The sequence below is a fragment of the Canis lupus genome, chromosome 32, assembly GCF_011100685.1.
Source record: "Canis lupus familiaris isolate Mischka breed German Shepherd chromosome 32, alternate assembly UU_Cfam_GSD_1.0, whole genome shotgun sequence".
Taxonomy (NCBI): Eukaryota; Metazoa; Chordata; class Mammalia; order Carnivora; family Canidae; genus Canis; species Canis lupus.
In genome coordinates this window covers 25,651,503-25,679,054 of record NC_049253.1, presented here as the reverse complement: position 1 = coordinate 25,679,054, position 27,552 = coordinate 25,651,503, and the positions used below count along the sequence as shown (strand labels likewise).

Here is a 27,552-nt window from a genome sequence, read left to right as displayed (position 1 = left end):
ATAAAGAGTTCATATTCACTGTGAGCAGAACACACTGACTAGCAGATTAGGTGCAACAATAGAACTGCTTTGTATGATGATGTCCATGTGTTCCATGACTTCTGTGAATTTCATTCCTGGAATATTTTACTAAAATATAATATTTATACTATTCTAAAGGGAATACATTTTTTTCTGATGCACACATTATATACTAATTGTTGATTCATTTTCCTTTCTAAATGTTATTAAGCTGTAATAGAATATTACTGCCTTCAAAAAATTCAGATATTGTCATTAACCTCTGCAGAGGGAGATACATATATGCAACTGAAAATACAATTTAAATATAACAGTATAAAAAAACCTATAGTGTTTATTTTAAAAACTGTCTGGCTTAAAAAATGCATATTTTTCCTGCGAGATTCATACTACTGAACTGAATATATCATTTCTCATACCTACATGTCTTTATACACGCAGCTATTATTCTGTCCAAAATGCAGTCCATTTGTCCTTTTCATTTCATCAGCATCTCCCATCTGGCTAACTCTGAGGAATGCTTTAAAGTTGATGCAAGCATCACCATCTTCCTCATCTCATTCAGATTGACCTAGCTCCTGTTCATCTGTTCTCTCACTCTACTGTTGCCTCCATCATGTCACATGCAACAATAAAAAATATTTGTCTTTTCATAATTTGACAAACTCTTTCAGTTGAGGACGTACGTCTTATTCATTTTTATATCCTAGCACGTAGAACAATCTTTGTCATAGATGTAGACACTTATTTTAATGTAAATGAAAGGATGAACAAATACATCAACAAAGATTTTCATGGTTGGTTTATTGAGTCTTAGTAGCCAGATTTGGGAAATGTCTCATGAACTTTAGCATCATAAGCTGAGAGTTACAGTCTTTCCTAGATGGATTTAAAGTTTATGATATCAAAATTTGACCTGCCTTAAACTTTTTCACTGACAACTTGAACAAAAGAACAGCCTTCTTTATGATTTAACCTAATTCTGTTATCCTCCTTTGAACTATCTTTCTCTACATGCTACTTGTTTTAGGGGAAAGCAAGGTTAATATATTTTTAAAACTTCATGGAAAGTAAGTCCTATGTGAATTAAAAATGCAAATAGAAATATTCAATTTGAGCTAAATTCTCTCTAAAATAAACTTATAATTTTATTTCTTCTATACTTTCAAGCTATTACATGGATTTAAATTTTACTTCTATTTCAATTAATATATTGAATAAGTACATATTTTTTGAAATGTTTAATTTTATTGTACATTTAAATTAGTATAATTTTTAAAAAAATGCATTGCATTGGGAGTTTTGAAATAATTATTACTTATTTTATATAAGTAATATATGCTATATTTTAATTTTTATATTATTTGCATAAAACATCATGTATAATAATGTATATCTGGGGAAAAATTCTCATTAAAACTAGTTTATATATGGAGGCTGGCTGGCTTTCCAACAAATCTAACATATTCCTGCTTAAAAAAAAAAGCAATCTTGGCAATTTTATTGTTATTAGAGTTATAAATATTACGTATTGGGGGTTCCTCTAGTAAAAAGTATTACTTATGCAGCATTACCAATCCATAAACACCCTGCATTGAAAATATGTAGTATGTAAAACTCATATTTATATAGAAAATTAAGAAGTATCTGCTTAACAAGAGGATTTTTTGCCTTAAAAACTATTTCTTACCTAACTAGCTTCCCTAATGCCTGTAAATTTAAGAAAATTTTTAGAAATTCATCTGTTACATTATACAGATGTATGATTAAACATAGCCTAGAGGATTCATACAGAATGACTCTATTTTATAGCTTACAAATAAATATGTTAGAAAAAGGGAACGTATATTAGGTTATAACCTAGAGAAATGAGAACTTCTGTACATAATTATAAAATTAAACTGCATACGTAGATTTAAAAAAAAATCTACCTAACCAGACATGAGAATTAGCTCTTTTTATTTTATTAAAATTTTTTATTTAAATTCAATTTAGTTAACATATACCATATTATTAGTTTGAGGAAGAAAATTAGCTCTTTTTAAAATATATTTTAATTTCAAGGTTTCCAATAAATCACAAAAGACCTAATGAAAGTCTGAACATAAGCCTGGAAAATACCAAATGTATCTTCTCCTTTCAAAAAAAACCATGTAAATTTTAGATAGTAAATAGACTGTGAAGGTATATTCCAATATAAAGCATTTGATATATACCTATTTATTTTGATCATGGAGGAAAAAAATTTATGGATAAATTAGAGTGAGATCTCTGCCTATTTTTCTATCTGAAAATCAAATTTCCATATATTATGTTTTAAACTACTTTTTTCTAATGATAAGAGCAATGCAAGTTTATTTTCATGGGTTTAGGAAATACACATAAACAAAATAAATAAAATAAATATATCTGTAAAATTCAGCATCCAAAAGTGCCTCTGTTAATCCTCCCATAAGTAGAAGACTACTTTTATTTTCCTTTTTTACTTACCCAAGAAAATTTAGTGGATGAAATATACCAAAATCTTCAACACATACCAATGACTTAATCACTGCCTATGTTTGTGTTTTTTCTTCTAAATATTTTCCTATTTCTCTTAGTATGTTTGTATTATAGCCTCCAAATATTTGTATTTTTATATTTTTCAATGATAATAATTCCTAAACATGTATCAGTTTCCCTATTAGCAAAAATATTTTAATTATTACCAAAAATATCTTATATTATCACAGAAGAAATATAGAAAAAGTTTGCAAGCATGAGACTATATGGCTCGACGGTAAGATGGAATATATGCCACTTTATTAGGAGATAGTCATAGTGTAGAATGATACAGCACTTTTAAAGTTCTTTCACATATTGAGTTATAGACTAGAGAAAATGAGAATGGACATTTTCATATGAATTTTATTGAAGAATGACTGAAACAATTGAGATTAGAACAACTCTTCTGTCACAAGTTTGGGATTAATCAGATATGCTATATCTATTTACAAACTATGTGACACTATGTACGTCATAGCAAAGTATGTGACACCAATATGGATGCTTGTAAAGTAAAAAATAAATCTGATATGGAAGATATAGTGCCTGTATACAAAAACTTGAAGTGGACAAAATAGGTTTTTCAGGATATATTTTTGTTGTCACTCAGGAGGAAAATAGGAAAGCAAGAATGTGTAGGAAGATGCCTTATGACAAAGACCATTTATCCTCAATCTGGAAAGAGATCTTTGTAATTGACTCAGTCCTTGCTCTGCCATCATCCTCTGGATAGCAACAAGTCAAACCATGTGTCGTCTTGTATAGAGTACAATCAGAAGGATGTGAATGTCCAGCAAGCTAACAGAGGTTTCAAATCAGCATCTGTAAATAATCCACAAATCCCTGTGATTTCACTCTGAAATTACCCAGGGCACTGCATGGATAAAATAAGTCCGGGCAATATATGAGATAGAATTGAGAAATCCTGAAAAATACGAATTTAATCATTTCTATTCAGGAGACTCTGCTTTTCCTATTTCAAAACAGGTTCCTGTGACTGGCCTGACCATGTGCCGAATAATCGGCCTCTCCTCGTTTGTCATTCTGCTGCAGGTGCATTTCCTCAGAAAGGCCATGAGCTTAAGTATTATCATTCACACAGAGATCAATTTCTTTTGACAGCAAAGTGTTGCAGACACAAATTTGCATTTGCAGTGTGATAATTTTTAAAAATTCTACAAATTGTAGATTTTGAGTGCTCTTGCTACTTCTTTTACTACCTTTTATATGTTTTGCTCCTAAAAACATACAAACAATACCTCTGCTCAAGTCTTTTATTATGTGTTATGGTTGTATTTATTTTGTAAAATCATTTCAAAGTTACTAAAATATTTCTCAACTCAAGGTACTTCTGCCTTATGAGTGATGACAAAGGATGTACTTGACTCGTCATGGTTAATAAAAGAATTAGACAAATTTATATTGTTCATTCAAGCAAATAGTTATTGCATATCTACTAGCTATAAGGTATTGTTCTAGTTGCAATAGAATATAGATGTGCCTCAGATGTCAACCATCATATTGCTTTTGGGCACATATAAGGTCACATTAACATAAATGCTCACATTTTCCAATAGGAATTACAACACTCCCAGACACTTAGCCCTTCTAAAAAGTGCCCCAATAAAATATTTCTAGCAAGCCCAAGAGAGTCTAAAGTGTCCAATCATGAATCCAATCCTGCTATTCCTGTTACTGTTCTCTCACATGAAGCCATGGGGCTCTGCTGTGTCTGTCATCTGAGCTCTGCTACAAGACTGGTATTCAGTGTCATCTTCCACTTAAATCTGCTTTGACCCAGTCCCACATATTTCCTCCTGAATCACTTCCTTCAGTTTCTGCCTTTCTAACCTTTCCCTGCTGGGTCAACAAAAACAAAAACAAACACAAACCAACCAAAGTCATTTCATCTTTTTTAATCCTTGATGGTCCCTTTATCTCGTTAGGCTATTATATTCAATTCTAATCTCTCCTTCAAGATAAAAAAAATAGTATGTGTATCTTACAAAGATAAATAGATGTAAACTTCAATACTACATTAGTCACTGCCTGAATTTTCGTTAGGTGTAACTGAAGCCCCTTCCACTAAACAAAAAGAATTTATACTCTACTGGTCTGAGGGAGTTAGCAGACGCAAGCTTGATGTGATTCTTAAGGAAAAACATACATAACTTGTTTTGGAGATTAAAAACAAAAGTAAGCAGGAAATGTTTAGTTCTAATCCTAAGGGTTAAATAAGATTTGGCATTGGAGATAGTATGGAAATTGAGGATGGAAATTCAGGTTAATTTGGAGAGGGAAAAGTGGAGTGGCAAGCATTGATCACTCAGGGTACAGTACATAGGACACAGAGAAGTAAAAGTGCCTGTAGCTCCAAATTTCTAAATGTTCCCTGGATGGCAGGTTAAGGGGAAAACAGTCGCGAAAAGATAGAGTTAGAGTAGAGCCAAACTGTGATGCTTTGAGTTCTATACCTAACATTGTGAATTTTCTCAGGTGGGTAATTAGAGACATCATCAGGAATTCTGAATAGAATAATGTATTTATATTTCAAGTAATAAAAGAAGGCCCAAATGACAGAAAAGTTAGGACATTTATTAACTTACATAACAAGAAGATGTAGAGACAAAGTGGATCCAGAGATAATGAATTCAATCATTCAATGAAAACATAACTTCAACTCCACTTCTTTATAATTCTTTCCCCTTATTATTTCTGTGTGGCTGAATTAATTTCAAGTATCACATTCTCTAGTCAGCAGGGTCCACAGGTAAATGTTGAAGCTTTTATTTAGTTTCAGGTGTTTTTTTTTTGGTAAAGACTTTGCCTAGAAAATTTACCCAGTAGATTTCTTCTGTATCAATGGCCAAAATTCTTCCATAAGCCTATTTAGAAAGTGATCACTGATTATGGGAATGGAATTACCAATTCCTAGGTGAAATATGATTCCCAGATTCCCCAAAATATGAGATACCCAATACTGGAACAAAATCAGGGTTGTATTAGCAAAAAAAGAAATTAGGAAAAGGATAGATAACAAGTATAGCAAGGAAATATGAACATGTAATTCTGCATTTTAGACACCTAACTATGGAAGTAGAATTTGAGATAAGTTAGAGACTGTAAAGGGAAGAAGCAAAGAAATCACAAGAGTTTAATGCAATGATGATGTAAAAGATAATGGAAAATTAAACTAAGGCATGAACCAAAATAAAAGTGAACAGAGGAATTGGTTAAAGGATTTAATTAAGATAAAAAAGCTTTTGCACAGCAAAGGAAACAATAGACAAAACTAAAGACAACTGGTAAAATGAGAGAAGATGCTTGGGAATGTCTTATCAGATAAAGGGTCAGTATCCAAAATCTATAAAGAACTTATCAAACTCATCACAATAATCAAATAATCCAGTCAAGAAATGGGTAGAAGATATGAACGGGCATTTCTCCAAAGAAGACATACAGATGGCCAACAGATACATGAAAAAATGCTCAACATCACTTGGCATCAGAGAAATAAAAATCAAAACCACAATGAGATACCACCTCACATCAGCCAGAATGGCTAAAATTAACAAGTCAGGAAGTGACAGGTGTTGGTGAAGATGCAGAGAAAGAGGAACCTTCTTATACTGTCGGTAGGAATGCAAGCTGGTACAGCCACTCTGGAAAACAGTATGGAGGTTCCTCAAGAAGTTAAAAATAGAGCTACCCTATGACCCAGCAATTGCAGTACTAGGTATTTACTGCAAAGATACAAATGTAGTGATCCAAAAGGGGCTCTTGTACCTAAATGTTATAGCAGCAATGTCCACAATAGCCAAACTATGGAAAGAGCCCAGAAGTCCATCGACAGAGGAATGCATAAAAAAAATATGGTATTTAGGTACAATGGAATATTACTTAGCCATCAAAAAATGAAGTCTTGCTATTTGCAACATTGTGGATGGAACTAGAGGCTATTATGCTAAGTGAAACAAGTCAATCAGAGAAAGAAAATTATAGCATTTCACTCATAAGTGAATTTATGAAACAGAACAGATGAACATAGGAGAAAGGAGGGAAAAATAAAACAAGACAAAATCATAGAGGGAGACAAACCATAAAAGACTCTTAACTATGGAAACAAACTAAGGGTTGTTGGGGGGGAGGTGGGTGAGGGCATGGGATAACTTGGTGATGAACATTAAGGAGGACACTTGAAGTCATGGGCACTGGTGTTATATGCAACTGAACTCACTATTACTAAACTCTACCTCTGAAACTAATTAAAAGAAAAAAAAAGAATTTCAAATGAAGTACAGACATCACCAATGGTCTCTTCTATTATGAAGAGTGAGGGAATGACAAAAGAGAATTCCAGGGTTGAAAATGGAAATTTAGTGATAACTAAGCTGATAAAGACAACTAGAGTAGAATAGGGAGAAATGGTTATTCACATAGTAATGTGGTGATATTGTTTGAGAAAATAAATGCTGAGTTCATTCTGTTCTATTACGTGGAGAAATACAGTTAGAGTATGTATTAAGAATTTTTAAGATTAAGAATTTTTAAGTTCTGAACGTGAAGTTTTCCCTTAGAAGATAATCTACTCCTTATTAATATGTTGTCTTTTTATAATACCTCTTCAAATTCAAGAAACATTTTATGAATAATATTTTAATAAAGGTCAGTGACCATATAAACAGAACTCTGACTTTTCTCAAGTACATTGTTTTACATTTACTTTTGAATACACTATTTACAAAAAAAGCTAATATGCTAGCAGTACAAAAAAAAGAATATAGTTACATCTGTGATATTTAAATTCAGTTTCGTTGATTAAAAAATTATCAGCAGGTTTGGAGAAAAATTTTTTTAATAAAGAACAAACTCCAAGTGGCTTATTTCTACTTATTGTTTTAAATACATATATTATAATTAATGAACATTCATGGTATTGTCCAACTTGAACTTAGAACGCTCCAACCTACAGCCAGATTTCATTATATTCCACACTGTGTGATGAGATAACAAAGGAAATTATTTTATACTTGAGAAGGTCTTTGTCAGTTTTAAAGATTTATTACAGTGATTTGCTTTTCTCACTTCTGTTCTTTGCAATTTCTCCCTCTCTTGGTCTTTATGGTCGTATCTCTCTCTCTGATAAAAGCTTTCATCTTTAGATTCTATTAAATTTTATTCAAGATGCACTTATAACTTAAATAATGCTATTAACAAAATACATTTTATACGTTTAATAATTTCAATCCATACATATCTGATCTTTGAAAGGTTTGCCTTGTGTATGACTGAGTAGCTGATCAAAAAAAATCTTGCTTATTTTAGGAAAAGCAATTATTTATTGCCTCACTATTGGGAAGGAAATAACCAATTGTGTATATAAATTGCTAATGCTAATAATAACTAGTTAAATGTCTGAAGATATTTAATCTTAATCTTATCTGAACATAAAACAAAGCTTGAGAAATTAATTTGCTCTTTTTTAAAAGATTTTATTTATTTATTCATGACGCACAGAGAGAGAGAGAGAGAAAGAGAGAGAGAGGCAGAGACACAGGCAGAGGGAGAAGCAGGCTCCATGCAGGGAACCTGATGTGGGACTCAATCCCGGGTCTTCAGGATCATGCCCTGGGCCGCCGAAGGCAGGCGCTAAACCGCTGAGCCATCCAGGGATCCCCACTCTGTTTTGTTTTTTTTTTTTTTTAGGGCAACCATTTAGGTTAAAACATTTTATGTACTTAATTTTTTCTCCATTGCTCTAAGACTTTGAAGTATCATAAAAAGAGTCATAGACGTTCACATCCTATATTTATAAAAAGAATAAAAACAAATAAAAATTAATAAAAGCATTCTTTTTGGTGTGTTTATGTATGCATGTATATTAGAAAAAAACAGAAACAGTTCTTGTGAATCTGAATATGTACACATATAGTTTTAGAGAAAACAGGATTATAGGCACACTTACTATTTTGGTTCTAAAAAACAGTGGTATGAATAATTGAATATTATCTAATATGCCACCCGTATTCACATTTCCTCAACTATCCTCAAAATGTCATTCATAGCTGTTTTTATTTTTTTAATTTTTTCAATAGAGGATCCAATTAAACTCATGTATTATGTTAAGTTTCTTTTTTTTAAATGTTAAGTTTCTCTGGTACTTTAGTCTCCATCTAGATTGTTCTCCATCCTTTTTTGTGTGTCTTCTAATGTTAATATTTTTAAAGATTCCAACTCTATTATTGTATAGGACACTTCTCAATCTGGCTTTGTCTAGTAGTTTCTTCATTGTTTGATTCAGGTTCAATATTTTTGGCAAGAATACTATGAATATATCAGAATATAATTTCCTTGTCCTTAGGAGATACATGCTGAATTACTTAAGTGTGAAGTATTATGATATATGCAACTACTTTCAGATGATTTAGCGAAAGAAAAAATTCCTTTGTGTATATATACTTATATCTATATATATTTAGAAAGAATGTGAGAAAAAGAATCAGATACAGAACAAGAGGCAAATCAAGTAGGACAATTGGTGAATCTAGGTGAAGAGTATACCAATAACGTTTGAACTAACCTTTCAACTTTTCAGTAGGTTTGAAACATCAAAATAAAAAGCTAGGGAAGTAATTGGGGTGAGATAGTGAAAAGTATATGATAAGGAATTGATACACAAAGGTTGAGTAGTCATTCAGTCACTTGCTGGCTCTGTGATTTTGGATAAATCATTAAAAGTATCTCAGTTCATAAATCTCTCAACTTTAAAATGGAGATGAAAATACTGAGTTTCTATGTTGTTTTAAAAATTAAAGGAGATAAATACCAGAGCTTTACACACACACAACAGCTAAAGAATACCAAGACAACCCAGATTCTTTTCAGACTGCAAGCCCCATATACTCTAATATTTTACTGAAAGACCTGAGAAATGAATAACAGGATAATAATCACTTTTGGAAAATAAGTTTAAATTTGTTTGTTGTTCTAGTAGAGAAATGAATTTTGCATAGTTCAAATGACCTTGGTGACTATAAATAAAATAAAGTTCAAGGGTGAGTAGCGTAGAGTTAATTTAGGAAATCAAAAAAAAAACCACACGCAAATATAAGATGGATAAGGATTCTTACAGTACAAAAAGGTCACAAGGGCATTAATGTAAACGTGAATAATGTAGTACTGAATCTGATGCTGATATATATACATATAGTACTATATATAAATGCTAATATTATCACAATAGAGAACTCCCTCTAACTTAGATTGACTTCACAATTGCCCTGAAACTAGAATGAGATCTGAGAGTTGATTCATTCATTCTGTGGGTAGATATATTACAGCACTTTTTTTTTTCTTTCCAAGCCCTCTGTTAGTTTAAAAGATGACCATTCCTGCCTTCAAAGACCTCATAGTCAGGTGGAGTGGACATACAGGCAATTACAATAGGTCTTCCCTTAGAGTAACTGCTAGATTTGGATGCTCATTTGGGGGAAGCATCTACCATTTCTTAGAGTACTGGAACAGTTTTGTGAAAGTAGTAATATTTAAATCTATTTTAAATGAGCTTACTTGGCTGAGCTATTAGCAGCCTGTGAAATTCTTTAGTCTTTTGTCTCAGTTCTTTATTTTTATTTTATTTATTTATTAATGAGAGGGAGAGAGACAGAGACAGAGACAGAGACAGAGACGCAGAGACGCAGAGACACAGGCAGAGGGAGAAGCGGCTCCCCGCAGGGAGCCTGATGTGGGACTCTGCCCCAGGACTCCAGGACCACTAGCTTAGCTGAAGGTGGCAGAGGCTTAACCGCTAAGCCACTCTGGCGCCCCTTGTCTCAGTTTCTGTATCAACCTCCATCTCCTCCCTCTAACCACCGCCTCCAATCTAGAATAGATGCTCCAATAATGTTTCTTTCGGTACATTATTTAATTTGTAAGTATGTATAAATAATAAGCTCCTTGCCATAAGAAGAATTCTTTGTTGTCTGTATTTTCTGAACATAATGAATGTATTATTTTTAAACTATGAGGTAGTATTACTTGCATCTAAAAAAATGAAATGTATCTATTTAAGCATGTTCCCAGATGAGATACCAAAGATAATTAATAAAGACAGATTTTATTTACTCAAAACTATTTCTTCACTGAATTATGGGTTAATTTTGATTTTTATTTGTTGTCACTGTCCATGTCAAATTATATAGTGTGATAAAACCAGAGGTTTTCTTTTTCCATTTTTATTGGCTGTTATCCATAAATTTGTGTTGAAATATTTAGATTTTATAACTAAAAAATATTGAAATTAGGTAGTTTTCTCTAAAACTAAAAACTCAGACTAAATAAAACATTCCAAAATTCATTTTAAATGGTTATGATGCAAGTGCTGATAGAAATTCTTCATCATGCATATTATTTCCCTCTTGTATAGAAGTGATAATTAACTTTCATTTTAGATATTTTATGTGACATAATTGTCATTGGAATGAATTTAGAAAGAGTTTCAATTCAATACCCATGTTCTTAGAGGATTAGGGGTGTTTCATTGATAGGCAACATTGTGGAATACATTCTGCTAGAGATTCTTAAGTTATATACAATCTTTGCAATTTGGGAAATTGATTTTTATTTTATTCCAGTGTATATTATGGATGATTATTTTCCCATTTTCTAACCCACACTACTATAGGTTTAAAGTCCATTAAAACAGAGCATTTTCCTCTATAACTGTCTTTAATATATTGATTTCCTTTCATTACTAACCAAATCTAAATATCCTCTACATTTGCTCATAAAACTTCTCTTAGCATCTTCATGGAGTTTTAATATGTTCCAAATATTGAATTAGTAAAATTCATAAAATTTTAGAAACAAAAAAGGAAGAAGACAAGGGGAACTTCCCCTTCCCTTCTCACTTCCTTTCATTTTTCTTTTCATCTTCCTTCTTATTTCCTAAAACTTTACTGTTACTATTTTAGGTTTTTCATGCTATTCTGTCTTCTGTTTGGCATGAACAGAATTAATCAAGATACACTTAAAAACATCAATAAAATACAAAACTGTTTTCATTGCTAGTTCTTCCTTAAACATGGATCAGTACATGTGTTTGTATTTGTGTGTGTTCTAATATGATTACTGTCTTGGTATTCAAGGAAATTGAGATTGAGTTTAAATTCTAATTAATTGCCTAAACATTATTTGTTTTCTTTATATTTTAGTTTCTAAAATTTCAGAATATAACTAATAAAATCTGATTCATTTTTCTCACAAAATGACCTTATTACACTGATGACTACAAACCTATTATAAAATATAATCAGTTTTGATTGTGCACAGCAGTCATCACTTCATTGTAAATGAATAATATTAGAAAAGCAAACTATTGGGAATAACAAGTCCCAAATATTTGATAATCCTCATAGTAGTCATGAGGCCAAATTTCATTTCGAAGAGACTTCCAAAATTTCAGAGCCAAACTCATTTGAATTCTATCTGTTCAGTAAGCTTTTCTACATTAAATTGCAAAATAATAGAAGTGGTACATAGGCAAACTCATCAAGTCCAAGATTTAGTAGCAGATATCTGATTAGGTGTCTCTTCCTTTTTTCTGTCCAATTTGCAAGGATCTGTTTCAAGAAAAAATGTTTTACTATCTTATTAAATGTTAAATTCAAATAACTAAAAATTGTCATAGTTTGGCGGTAGGTATTTCTACCTTATACGATGAATCTATTCAAATATATTTTCCTGTGAGTTTATTTCAATTAATTGTAAGATTGTTTGATACAAATATAAGTTTTATTTATGCCAAATTTTGTAAGTTAAATCTCAAATAATGCTGCTCTTTCTTTTTGCATTAAAAAAACCATAAAGCAAGATTTTATAAAGCAATAGTTTTCAAAAAGAAAGTGGTTTGGAGAGGTAGTGATAGGTAAAAAATGCTCTTAAATATGTGTCTGTATAAGCTTCATGTAAATCTACCCATTATGTGGGTGGAGAAGACCTTAGGGAAAATGGCCAGAAATACACACACAAAAAGTTGCTAGACTTTGGGATTAAATACAAACACATAGGAAAAATGATCCAAGTACTATTTATTGTCTATTTGTGCTAAGCATTGCGATACATGCTTTCCTCAGAACAACCATTTGAGAACAATTTATTTTTCTCAATTTGCGAAAGAAGGGAGTTAGAATGAGAAACTGATAGTCATACTTCTCAGTGTTCTATCTGAGATTTGCATTTTTTTTTTTTTAGCATAGATCGAACACTAAGAAAAAAGACAAGAGAAAGCAGAATCTACAGAAGGGTGTAATGCATTCACTGTAGTAAGACTGAAGTATTGGAGTCCTAAAGTATTCTGATTAATAAAAGGTGTCTTTCAAAATGTACAGCAAAATTCCTAGAAAATATCACAAACATCTGAGGTAACATTTAAGAGCAGAGTTGATAGTGCAACCTAGAAAATTGTTTTTAAGAAATGATGTTAAACTAGACACATACCTAATGTCTAAAATAGATTTGTAGTAGGAGAAAAAACAGTGATTAAAACTAAGGGCATCACAATTGATTCTCTGAAACTCTTTTGTATAAATTTGCCAGCTACTGTTTTTCAGCTGGTCTACTGAGACTTTACAGCTTCTTGTTTTGAAAAAGGAGAAAGTTCTTGTTCATGAAAAAAGTTAGTTGAGGAGAAATTACTTATACCCTGGGAATAAGTAAAATATTTCTTATTGAAGTTTGTAAAATGAAATCTCTTATTAAGTAGTCCCTCCATAGATACACAAAAATAATGAAAAAGTGTGCTTCATTTCTAATAAATAAATGATTAGGTAATGTGTATGTATATATGAATTTTTTTTTAATTTAGACATTGGGCTCTTTTACATATTAGACAAAATATTTGCCTACTCTTTTTTTTTTTTTTTTTTTTTGTATTTTGAGAACCAATTTGAATGTAGGGGAGCTGGAGTTTCACACACAACCCTCAGACATTAAGAAGGGTGTATGAGAATTCAAATGAATTCTGACACTATCTATGTGGAGAGAGAAACAGATTCTGCAGGTAAAGGGCTCAGTCCCACAAAACTACCTTCCACTTCAGATATCAGTTGCAAGCTCATGTTGTTACCTATGCTTCTGACCAAATGGCTACAAACTGGAGGTTCCAACAACCTCTTCCAAATCAAGAAGCCAATTGCAAGTTCAGGTTGTGGCCTATATATCCCATTGGCTGTAAATCAGAGGTTCCCATGACTCCTTCCTCAGGTTTGATTAATTTGCTAGAACAGCTCACAGAAGAGAAAACCTGTTTACTCATTAGGTTACCAATTTATTACAAACAATATGAAAGGATCTGAGTCAATAGCCAGATGAAAAGGTATGTAAGATGAGGCCCTGATCAAAGGAGCTCTATCTTCATGGAGCTTGGGGCCCAGCCTGGTAACAATGGACACATTCTGGTTCCCCTATGTACAGGCTCCTCAACCTCTCTCCTTCGGGAATTTTATGGAGGATTTATTATGTAGGCAAAACTGATTAACTCATTGGTCATTGGTGATTGATTCAACCTCCCCTTTCCTCTCTCTTCCCCAGAAATCAGGGGGTGGGACTAAAAGTTCCAACTCTCTCTTCCTGGTTGGTTCCCTTGGTAACCAGCCCCTATCCTTAGGTACTTTGCAAAAGTGACCTCACTAACATAAACCTATTTGAGGTATAAAGGGCTTATTATGAATAATTAGACATCCATTTCACCTTGATGGCTCTGAAGCATTTTTCCAGGACCTCTCGATAAGAGCCCAAATATTATAACAAAAGTTGCTCCAATAGCTCTTATCACTCAGGAAACTCCAAGGTTTTGAGAGCTTGAGCGAGAAACAATGAATGAAGGCCAAGTATTCTGGAGAAATCTATTTTTTTTTATCTGAATGACCATATATGTATTTCTTATAAATTACAATATCACAGTACCTACATACCTACATCATTTGGTATTTGAAAAAAAATAGTATAATAATTAAGAAAAGATAATAGAGAAATAGAAAATTAAAGAATAATTTATTTTATTTTTATTTATTTAAAAAAACTTTTAGGATTTTATTTGACAGAGTGTGAAGAGAGTACATGGTGTAGGGGCAGGTAGGCTAGAGGAGAGGGAGCCCAACGTGGGGCTCCATCCCAGAACCCTGGGATCATGACCTGAACTGAAGGTAGATGCTTAACTGACTAAGCCACCCAGGTGCCCCAATAATCATTTATTTTAGAGTAGCTTTATAAACACTATTAAAATATCGAATATATTTGATTAAAACTATTAACTTAGTGATATTATTTAAAATACTTTTTTAGAACTCTAATAACAAAAATATTTTTGAAGCTTTTATTTAGTTTTTCAGATTTAGGATGACGATTTTTTTTAAAGCTATACCTTGTGAATTATACTATATTTTTCGTATCAGTATATATTTAATTTGCATTATCTTTGAGTCAATCTAAAAACAATTTACCTTTTGGAATTCAAAAAGTATTAATCTAGGTGTTAAGGAGAGAATTTGAACATTGCATACAATCTTCATCTTTCTTCAAGTGAAAATTATTCAGTTGGAGTGACAACATTTGTGGCAATAAAAATTAGGGACTACAGACCACATTTTTAATTAATTGCCTCCGATGACTACACTCCATTCTCACATAATCTAAAAAGCTTATTATTGAGGAAGCCATCTAATTAAGTCCTATTTTAATCTTTCACAAAAAATACAAATTAGAAAATGTATCATAAAATAGTTAAATTATATTCATAGCAAAATGTGATATCTGCTAAGCAAGACAAAATGCTACATATAAAATACTAAAATGGTTAATTGAGGGGATATTATAATGTTTAACAGCTACAGTAAATTCCTACGCAGAACACTTTCATATACAATCATTCTATTCCTTAAAACATAAAATTTTCTAATACTCACCATATATTTTCTTTAGTAGAAGTAGAATTTATTTGAGGATGCAAACAAAAGTGTATCTACCTAGAATTCAGGTTTGTTTTAATTGCTTGCTTTACTCTCAGGGTAACATGAGTAATATCATAGAATTCAGAATTGAAAAGGCTATTATAATGTTTTTTTAATAATTTAAATTTATGATAGCACAATATATAGTACAAAAATCTTTATCATAGTAACACTTAAAGATAATTCTTACATCAGTGATGGAACACTACATCTTTTGAGGCAGTCTAATCCATTTTTATATGCCTTTAATTGCACTTGTTAACCACAGCAATTCAACTGAGTAAATTTAAAGATCAAATTGGCTTTATTCATCAGTTTATGAATTGGACAGCATTCTAGCTAGCAAATAAAAAGGAGCTCTAAATAGCTACAGAAAAGGGAAGATTTTTAAAGGCAAAAAGGAGGCTGAAAAAAGGAAGTTTATTAGCAAAGAGTAGATTGTTTCAGATTTAGGTAACTTATCTATAGGGAATAGAAAGGTCTTATTATTAGTGAATATCTCACTAGTGCAGACCAGGTAATTTTAGGTTGACTGTTTAAAGAATATATTCCTAGTATTACTACATTCCTGGTTGAGTATTAAGTCTTGGTTTGCTTATGTGGGGCTTAGCACAAGTGACTCCATTTTTGTTCAGTTTCTTTTCAATAATTACCCTCTTTGGATCAGACTTTCAACTTAACTGAGAATTATCAATCTTAACTATGATAACCAAATTTAAGGTATAAGTGCCATTTTCAGCTACCACTCTATAGTTCTTGCAGCTTTTAAAAAATGCTTTGTATGGTATTCATAGGTCAGGACATTTTTGCTTGATCTTTGTGATATTAGCAGGCTGTGATTTCAGGCTCATAATTTTTAAGTCATTCTCTTTGTTCCCTTTCTAACATTCCAGTTTTAGGGAGATCATCTGCATGGTGGTTAGCAGCTATAAGCATGTACTTAAAGGTCATGAAAAAATACAATACACCAGATAGATTACTCTGATTATTATAAGCAGGATAATTTCTGATATTTGGAGTACACTTTAGGGCCATGGTCCCCAAGACCCAAAACAATCAAAATCAAATAAAGACTCCATTGAAGTAGCTACCTATTTAAGCCAAGTGGCTTACTCAGTGATTTTATGTGACTGAATTTTGACTTTCACAGAAACATCAATCCAGGTGTAACAGATGGTATTGGCTACAGCATAGGCACCATCTTGTTCAGCTAAAAAAAATAAGAGCTATCCTATTACCAAGAACAATTTTGGCCAGCGAGTCTAAGGATTTTGTTGGATAGCAATTGTCTTAGCAGTGGATTCTATAATACTTTCAAGAGTCAAGAAGAGATTCCTTATTATTGTCTCATTTGCACCTAGACATAGGAGCAGTCATTTACCAAAGGAAGCTAATTTTGAATTATGAGTGCCTCCTTGTAGATCCTTTTTAACTCAACAATATAAATTCAGGGGAATTAACCACTAAGGTGTAACAGAGACACAGACAACCTAAGAGTCATTGCCTGGCTATACAACAGCCATCTAGGCATTCATTGGCCCAAGGGGAATGATAACCACCACAGACAAAGACAGACCGTGTTGGGCACAAGCCACTTCCACTGAGATGGCACTGTTAATGAGTTTATTTGCAAGGATTGTTGCATTTGTTCATTCAAAACAGGAGTCAGTTAGGTTTTCTGCTAGCTGAAACAAAAGTTGTTCTAAATTCCAGGGGTTACCCCTCATTGCCAATGGCCTGGGAGGTAAAGATAATGGTGTTATCTTTCCAGGCCAGTGCCAGGGTAAAGGGAGGAAGGGTTTCATGTTCAGGTAAAGTAAGAAGTCGTCATTGGGCATCTGGGGAGGAAAGGGTTTACTTTGAAGTCAGCCACTTCTCTTCCTAATCAATCTGATTTGGAGGCCGCTAGTGTTTGTTTAGGACCAGACGTCAGGTGAAGCCTTCTTCAACTATAATATATGTACTAATAATACAAGTCCCCAAAGTTTGGCAGTGATCAGGGTAGTGTTGAAAAGCTGGTATAGCCCCTTTCAAAGAAAGTGAAGAGAAGTTCTTGTTCTTAGTGTTTCCAAATCAGAAAACTGCAGAAACTAGAAAAACTCAGGATCCAGTCCAACTTATAGTTACTTAAGAAAATCTCAGTCAGCAGGACTGAGAATCTAATATCTACAAATGCACAAACCTAATTTTTCTCTCTACAATTGAAGTAGGAGACTGAGGTTCTTTTCTCACAAACAGGAGAGTGAGTAAAGTGATAGAGTTTTTTTTTTTTTTTTAAGCAGGGATACAGAAAAAGCTCTTAGGAGTGAGAGGGGTCCCAACAGGGTTGCCAACATAGGCCTCCACTGACTGTCTTATTTAGAACTGACCATGGAGCCTGTGGCTTTAAATTCTTGTGATGTCTTGGTCTGAGTAAGGACTGGTGATACATCTTTAATGGCTTACTTCTTCTTTGGGGTCTGGTTATTCTTTGTTAGTCACAAGATGACTGTCATAAAAAGATACCACCCACCCACATCTAGGGCAAGGTGGTCTGATTTGCTCTGTTATCTCTAGTTTCATTATACCTCAGGTTTTCTGGGATTTCTGTGAGCCTGATTACAAAGCCCACTACATATCTATCCCCCCTCCCCAGCTCTGCCTGTCCCTTAATCAATGAGATCCTTTGGATGTATATTGGTGGATCAAATACTTGGGGGATGATTGCCAACATGTATCTGGGGGGTGGGGTGGGGTGGGGTAGAAATAAAGTAAGTCTCCAAAGGAATTTTTATATGTTAAAGTAGCCTTAACAGGATCCTGGGGCCTTTTGCCCTTAGCAAAGTGTCAACATCCAGGCAGTTAAGTCCTTAGAGGAATGTCACTCTACCTGTTTCAAGGACTTGTCAAGGGGCTGTAAGTAGTAAGGAAATTTAATAATTTTTCTTCTGGCTTTGTTTCCCACATCACAGTTACCTCTACAGTAAAGCAAATTTGTTTGCATTAAACTTGGCTTGATTATTTACATAAGTGCACTTGTCTACATAAGCACAGCAAGACAAGTGATTGACTGCATAAGTGCAGCAAGACAAGTGATTGACCACGCGGGCTCTTTTAAGGACTGCTTTACTGGAATCTTATAAGCAAGGTACCAGGCTTATTCTTCCAAGGGGCTTTATTAGCTCTGTAAAGTCCTTAAGCTTATCTGGTCATAAGTAAGTCTGTGCACATCTCTCTCAAATATAGCATTCCAATCAAAGTCTTGGTAATATAACCAATGTTTTGGATTCCTATTATAGAGAAAACAGATTCTTACTGAACTATGTAAATAACTATTTTGCCATGAAAAGAATATTCTAGAGTTTCTGAATTCTAGAACTATTAGGGAAGAAAGAAAAATAAATGTTTCATCCCTATTTACAAAGGTATGCTTTTACCAAATTGTATGCCTTAACTAGCTTACAAGAAAAAGCTTACTTAAATATAGGAAAACAAAACATTAAGGAACAGCAGTGTTTCAAACAAAAAGTCATAAAAAATTATAATCATTCTCCTCAGTTCATGTAGTTCTGTGTAATTAATACTTGATCTACTTAAATCCAGTTTTCCATTAGATCTGGAAACTCTTACTTCGGTTTTGTGATCTCAAAGTTATCAGAGACTTGAGTTCTAGAGTACCTATCAGAGTCTTTTTCATGAGTCTCCTCAAAGATGAATCACTTTGTAGGAATACGTTTGTGAAAGCATCAGAGTAAAATGTAACTTTTTGTAAATAATAAAGACTTAGAAATAGCCATGGTTAAAAAATCTGATGAGAGTTTATTACAATACAGTTGACAAATGTAATTTTTTATCTGACAAACATTTTAAGATAACATGCCTGGATATATCAGTTTTATTACTTGCTTGACAATGTTTCCCATGTAATTTAACATGTGAAATAAGTCTAATTAGTGTAACATCTCTCTTTTTATAAAAGAGAGAACAAATCTTTTGAGATGTTCCAGAGACCCTCTAAAGTATTCCAAAGTTAGTTCAAGGTAAAAAATACTTTATTTAGAATTTGATTTGGGGAAGTTTGTCAAAAATATCAAAAGGTTTTAAAATACTTTTTAAAATATGGTCATAGGTTACTATGAAAGAGTTCTTGGGAGACACCTGGGTGGTTCATCAGTTCAGCATTTGCCTTCAGCTCAGGACATGATCCTGGAGTCTCAGGATAGAGTCCCACATTGGGCTCCCTGCATGGAGCCTGCTTCTCCCTCTGCCTGTGTCTGCCTCTCTCTCTGTGTGTCTCTCATGAATAAATAAATAAAATCTAAAAAAAAAAAAAAAAAAGAAAAAAGAAAGAAAGAAGGAAAGAAAAGAAAGAAAGAAAGAAAGAAAGAAAGAAAGAAAGAAAGAAAGAAAGAAAGAAAGAAAGAGTTCTTGATTATCCATTTAGCCATAGGGGTAATTAAAGACGTTGCGAGTAAATACAGAAAGTTAAATAGGTATAAAAAAACCTTTAGTTATTTAAATAAAGAAAACTCAGCTTTATTAAGTAATCAAAGACCTGATAATTAAAATAAAATAAAGCACAGAAAATTATTTTGATAAAACACAAAAATCTTTGCTTTCTAGGGTAAAAGGGTAAAATCTTTTACAGTTTTTCATCAAGAGCAGACCATAGTTTGAGAAAACTTTTTTTTTTTTTAACAGCAAACCAAATTTTAATGTTGTACCAGCTTACTTTTGATATTAAAATTCGTTTACTTAATTAAATTCATTCTAATCTTAGGCAGTCCTGACCATGCATAAAATCATTTTACAATGATCCCTTTTCTACAACTTTCTTTTTCTTCAAAAAAATATGTCTCCATTCCTCATACCTTATATTACTGAACACACATCTTACTTCTCTTACATATGGAGATGTTTCTCTTATTATTTCTAGTATCTTTAATTACATATTATAATTTTAACAGTAAAAACTTTAGTTTTTAGTGAGAATAAAAAAATAAACAATTATTAACTGTACTTTACCATTCTGTGGCTTGAAAAATATAAAAATATTCATAATTTTAGAAACTTTCTCATAGTAAATGTCTCAGTATGGCATAGAACACTTCTCATAGACCCAAATATCATTAGTTCCTCTGTAAAAGGAAGCCAAAAGTGGACATACTTGTGTTCAGTAATTAATATATCAGTATTTTATCTTATTTGGAAATGACCTGGGTATTCAATCAGTTTAGCTTATTTAACTTAGCTAAACTTTAAGATTTTAGATTACCAAAAAAGATTTGGGAATTTAGGTAAATTTAAGATAAATTTGTGGGTAAATTTAAAAGTTTTACCTACAAACTTTTTATTTTATTTTTATCTATATAGTTTACGTGTTCTTAAAAGTTATGTTTCAGCCACCTTCAAAAAGTTTATGAGACATGAGATAAAGTGAGCCATCATTGCAAGCTATTTTTCTTGCTGACAGATTTTGTGAGTGATAACAGGAACTTATTTGAGGTTTCTTTGGGGTTTTTTGGACTCCTCATTTTTATTTTTCAGAGTTAACGATCTTGTGCATATAGTGAGAAGACTATAGTGAGAAGGTCTATCCTCTTAGCGAATATCAATTATACAATGCTTAGCTGCAGTCACCATACTGTACATTAGATCCCTAGAACTTACTCATCTTCTCACTGAAAGTTTGTACTCTGTGACCAACACATTCCCATTTCTCATGCCCTCATAGCTGTTGGCAACTGCCCTACTACCCTCTGCCTCTGCAAGATTGACTTTTTAAAATTCCACATACATGATCCTCTGCAGTATTTGTGTTTCTGTGTCTGGCTTATGTCACGTAGCGTAATGTTCTCCAGCTTCGTGTTGTTGCAAATGGCAGGATTTCCTTCTTTGTTATGGTTGAATAACATTTTATTATGTGTATATGCTACATCTTCTCTGCCCATTCATCTGTCAGTGGACACTTAAGTTGTTTCCAGGTCTTGGCTGGAAGCTTTATAGTGAATAAAGCTTCAGTGATCATGGAGGTGTAGGTATCTCTTCGACCTAGTGATTTCATTTCCTTTGGATATATACCCAGAAGTGGGACTGCTACATTGTATGGTAGTTGTATTTTTAAGTTTTCTGAGGAAGGAGGTGGCCCCATATGCTTGCACCTTGTCTTGTTTTCATCTAAGGCTAAGCCTAGACCAGCTCTGTATTCTCCTCTTGGGGCCAGTGGCATGTGAAGGGCATGAGAGTATCATCTGGAGATGGGATCCAGAAGGTAGGCTCAGGATTCCTGGACAACAGCTGTTGGGACCTGCAGCCTCCTTTTCTGTAAAATGGAGACAGTGACAGCCTGTGGTCATGGTTGTGGGGATTGGGTAAGTGAGAAAGTGATTTCCCAGCCTCAAGTAAGCCATCTTCCAATTTAACATGAACTTATTTGACTAGTGAATCCAGATAGAGTAGTTTATGTCTGCATTGTATTTAATGCTGGTAACTCTGAAGACATGCCTAATTTAATTAAACTAAACTTAAACTAGCTTTAATTTGCCAAAGATTATCCCAGATCAAGTGAACCTGAAAAGTAGTTGGATTAGTTTCTATTATATTTTGAGAATTTTTATAAATAATTTTTTTAAGCACTTGATTTTCTTTAAGCCGATTGAATAGAATTATTTAAAATTTTATTTTGGCAATACTATCTGGTAGTAGAAAATACCACATACCTACAACTCATACATATCAGATATACATAAATGTTTATCTGTACAAACATAAACAGTAACCTTATAGCTTTCTTTTTTAAAATTTTATTTTATTTTATTTAAATTTAATTAACATATTTATAATTGGTTTCAGTGGTAGAGGTCAGTGATTCAATAGTCTTATGTAATGCCTAGAGCTCATTACATTATATGCTTTCCTTAATGTCCATCACCCAGTTACCCAATTCCCTCCAGCAACCTCATAGGTTGTAGTTTGTTTCCTATGATTAAGAGTCTCTTGTGGTTTGTCCCCCCCTCTGATTTGTCTTGTTTTATTTTTTCCTCTCTTCCCATTAGCCTGGCTGGGGTGCCTGGGTGGCCTGATCAGTTAACTCGCAGACTCTTCATTTCAGCTGCAGTCTTGATCCCAGGGCCCTGGGATGGAACCATATGTGTGCTCCGCTCAACAAGGAGTTTGATCTATGATCATCTCTTTCCTTCTGCCTCTCTCCCAAGCTTCAAGCTATTTCTCTCACTTTCTCTAAAGTAAATAATTAAATCTTGGGAAAAAAAAAAAAAAAAAGATTTCCCATTAGCCCAAATCCTAAATAATATTTTGCCTTCCCTTCTTATTTTTTTAAAAGATTTTATTTCTTTATTCATGAGAGACAGAGAGAGAGAGAGAAAGAGAGAGAGATGCAGAGACACAAGCAGAGGGAGAAGTAGGCTCCATACAGGGAGCCCAACGTGGGACTCGATCTGGGGTCTCCAGGACCACGCCCTGGGCTGAAGGCAGCGCTAAACAGCTGAGCCATCCGTGCTGCCCCCTATTTTTTCTTTTGGTAAGAATTACCACCTTAGTGTTTGTACTTTAACTTTTACATATCAAAGGAGCAGGAAGAAGCAAGTTATAAGCTTTTTAAGATAAATAGGGGACTCATAAAAATAAATAGGTTTGGGGGCTGGTAAAAAGGAATAAGTGAACTTTGAATTGCCTGCACAGCTGCATTTCTACTTTTATGTAAATACATAAAAGAAAAGAACAATTGCTCTTAATTACTCAATTGGGTTGCAAATTAGGTGACATCATAGGCTTATCTACCCATAAATCCTTTTATAAGAGCTTTAGAAGCATTTTCCCTTTCCTTTTGGGTATATAGTTTTATTTTAGCTTAGGGAAGAACGACTTAAACAAATTTCTATCAAGCTCTGCAATTTTGCCAATTTCTGACCACAGAGCTATTTTGTAATTTTTAGCCAAGACAGACTGTAAATATCTCTGGCAATATTGAACAACCTCTTGGATTTAAGAGATTTTTTTTTTTTTTTTTTTTTTTTTACTTAAGAGATATCTTAAAGGTTACAAAAGACATTTTATTTATCCTTTTCTGCTGGGTACTACAGACAAATCCAGGAGAGCAGACTCTGGGAAGAATTATTACTCTGAGCTAGTTTCTGCCAGTTTTTCTAAGATCCCATCCATGTTGTGGTATTTACCAGAATTTGGCAAGAGTTTTCATTATTTTAAATTTTAATTTCCTCTTCACTGTTTAAGGGAATAATGTAGCAGTTTACCAGAAAATCCCTCAAGAGCCTTATCAATTCTGAGAGGGGCCCATTTGTCCCCTTTGAGGGTGGATATAGGAGTATCTAGAAGGCCACTAACTTGGCAGACATTTGTTTATAGTGCAAAGGCAATCAAGACAGGATGAATGCTCAAATAAGGAGAGTAAAGGGGAGCAGTAGGAATTGGTCTTCTCAGTAATCTTTTGTTTTGGGTACACTTGGTGTCTTTAATTTTTCATTATAATTTTGCTACATATCTTTCAATGAAGCCATTTCGGAACTTTGAAGTCTTTTGGAGGCTCCTGAATACCTATTAAAGTAGATTTCCAATCTGTATGTTTGGAAGCCTTGCTTTTAAATGAACTTCCTAAGTAATCTTATCTAATTGAAACATTTCTTACAATAACCAGTGTAATTCTAGGTCATAATTCTCCTGAGGGCTACCAATAGGTTGGTAGGACCCAAGCCACAAATGGAATTTAATCCACATTTTTAATTTGGTTATGTTCAGACATGCCATATCTATCCACAAATGAAGTATAACCTACATATTTGGCTGGCCTTATTTTGGTGTCCCCTCCCTGAGGGCTCCCAAGTCAAATTCTCAGGACACAAAATAAGCTTAGTAAGATTTTGCCTTTTTTTTTCTTTTCTATATTTACTAGTTCTGGAACCACAGTTCTTAGTATAAAATGAGCAGAAATACCAAAAGGTAGTGTTCTTAACTCTTTCAATTTTTAAGGATCCCATTTTCATTATTCACTTGCTTTAGTTTATTTTATTAGTTTCATTTTGTTTTCTATTTTATTTTAGTCACCAAGAGCCAAACTAATACCTAAAAGGGATGTGCTGCTGGGTTGAGAATTATGTGACGTTTTACAATATATCTCATTACAGAGAAATTTTTTTGAGGTTGGTAGGAGACCCAGTGCCCATTTAACCTGTTCCATGATCAACTTATCCTAACAAGGGAGTCTTTGGGCTAGGCAGTTAGTGCTCTAGCAGTGATGAAGTTCTCAACCCATACCTACTAACTTTTGTGGCTTTTTGACTTCTGAGATTTTCATTAACCAATAGCTTTAATCTATAAAAAACAAGACATGAAAACATGTGCACCTTAACATACCAGGATTAACCAATTACAATGGACTGGCCAAGAGAATGCCCTGTATATACCACCACCAATTTCCATGGAATCTGGAACTGGGGAAAGGATTGAACCAGTAGACTTCAATAAATGGAGACTGTAGATGGGAGGGTGGGGTCTCCATATAAATTAAGAACTGCAAACTCCTGTTAATATTTCCCACGTGGATCCTGAGACAGAATCAAGGGGTGGGATTTCCAATCAAAATGAGAACTGTGGACTGAACCACAGGCTGGGGACTCAGGTTCCAGATGAAACTGTCAGTGCAAGCTGAGCTGCTAAACCCTGGCTGGACAGGAAGTAGATTGGGAGCTCAACGCAAAGAAAGCTGGGCTCAAAACCAGCTTTTAAAAGTGGAATTTATCCACAGCCCTTAGAAATGGTGAGAAAGAGAGTAACTCAAAGGGTTTGTGGTATACCATGCCTATGTTTCTTGTTCCAAATGCCATTAGAAGTTTGCTTCAGATCACATAACCGCCACCAAATCTGCTAAACAACAAAAATTCAACTGAGTAAATTTAAATATCAAATTGGTTTTATTCAATGATTGACGAATTGAGCATCATCCCATCTAGCAAATAGAAAGGCACTCCAAAGAGCTCCATATAAAGGAAAGTGTAATGGCTGAGACAGGGTGGAAAAAGTAGTTTATTAGCAAAGAATGGATTGTTTCAGGCCTAGGTAAAATACCTAAGAAGGATGGAGGGAGGGACGCCTGGGTGGCTCAGTGATTCAGTGTCTGCCTTCAGCCCAGGGCGTGATCCCGCAGTCCTGGAATTGAGTCCCACATCGGGATCCCTGCATGGAGTCTGCTTCTCTCTCTGCTTGCGTCTCTGCCTCTCTCTCTCTCTCTGTCTCTCATGAATAAATAAATAAAATCTTAAAAAAAAAAAAAAAAAGAAGGATGGAGGGAGTCTTTTTGGGGATTACCGTACTAGTGCTGACCAGGGAATTTCAGGTTGAATGATTAATTACATTCCTGGGAGAGGTTGAAATTGAAATTAGGTTAGATATTGCCTTGGTTGGTGGGCTTAGCACAAGTGATTCCATTTTAGACTTCTTGTTTCTTTTTATCACTGCCATAATTCCCTCTTCAATTGAAACTCATTTATTCATTGAGCAAACGTTTATTGAGCTTTTGAGAGATTCCAGGTACCATTCCAGAAGCTAGAATCATATCATTGAACCCAACAAACTGGGCTTTCACCTTTGAGGAGTTTGGCTTCGGTGGAAGCAGATGTTTTTTAAAAGTTACTTTCTTTTAACCCATATTTGTCTCTAAAGCCTTTTAAAGGTCAAGCATTATTAAAAACAGATTTTAAAAGTAAATAAATAAACATGTACACATTAAGAGAAATAAATAATGACAAAGACGTTATAGGGAATTGAAATTGGGTGATGTAAGCATATAGATGCCTAATTTTTCTTTAGTATTGCTCTATGTCAGGCACAATTTTAACTCCTCATTTAATCATTTTAACTGTGCTAAGTCCTAAGTTATCATAATTCCCAATTTACAGATGAGGAAAGAGGGGCAAAGAGAGGTATATAACTTACCTAAAATCAAATAGCTATTAAGCAGAAAACCTGGAATTTAAAACCAAGCAGTTTTGCTCTAGAATTCATATTTATTATTTCGGTTACATATGCTACTATTAGCTTTGTAACATTAAGAAAAGATAGAGTAATCCTAAAACCTAGAGTCTTGTAATAACATACCGTAATTCTAAGGGTTGTTCATGGTAAATTTGAGGTACCTACCAGGTATCCATTTGGAGATGTCAAGAACTTTGAAAATTTGAGTCTGTAGTTCTGTTAAGATAACACTGATGAAGATACAATTTGAGAGTCACACACATGTAGAGAAGGTCAACTTTCCCATTTCTTTCATCTAATGGTCTTAGTTTTGTCTTATGGATTGATAGAGAACAAATCATCTGTATCTTCTGCTTGCAAAATCTTCATATATTTGAGGGTAATTATGCCTTCCTTTATTAGTCTCTTGCTGAAACTCTCAAAAAATTCCTAACATAGAAGGTGGAACAGAACATTGAAGGGGAAATAAAACCTATAAAAATTAAAGAAACATCAATATATAGAGTTTGGAATGAGTGACAAACTTCCAGTAAAGGATATTTATAAGAAAAAAAAAAAAAAAAAAAAGACCATATTTGGCTAGAAACAGAAACTTGTGCTTAAAATCATCCTTAAAAATTGAAAACTAATATTATGAAATATTTTAATATTATTAAATATAAATATTTTAAAGTTATGCAAATAAAACTATTTCTTTTTTAAGTTCCCTATCTTTTCAAAATAATATTAAAATATTTATAGATGAATTTATGTAATGTTCGGGACTATTTCAAAATAATATAAAAAGTAAGGAGTTGGATATTATTTATAATATTCATGAACTGTTAATTGTTGAAGTTGGGTGATGCCCAAATATGAGTTCATTGTACTATTTTATGATTGCATATATTTGGAGTTTACCATTGTAAGAATTTAAAATAGATTACAATACAAATAATATAGTTACAAATGAAGATATACTATCCTTAGATGTTATCCTGTCTGATCACCCATT

At 33.3% G+C, this 27,552-nt stretch overlaps 1 protein-coding gene across 2 annotated transcripts in view; it reads left to right on the top strand.

The window, feature by feature from the left end:
• The window catches only part of CCSER1 (coiled-coil serine rich protein 1), a 1,364,327-nt gene that overhangs the window by 920,332 nt on the left and 416,443 nt on the right, over positions 1 to 27,552 (top strand). The gene's annotated exons all lie outside the window — the stretch shown is intronic.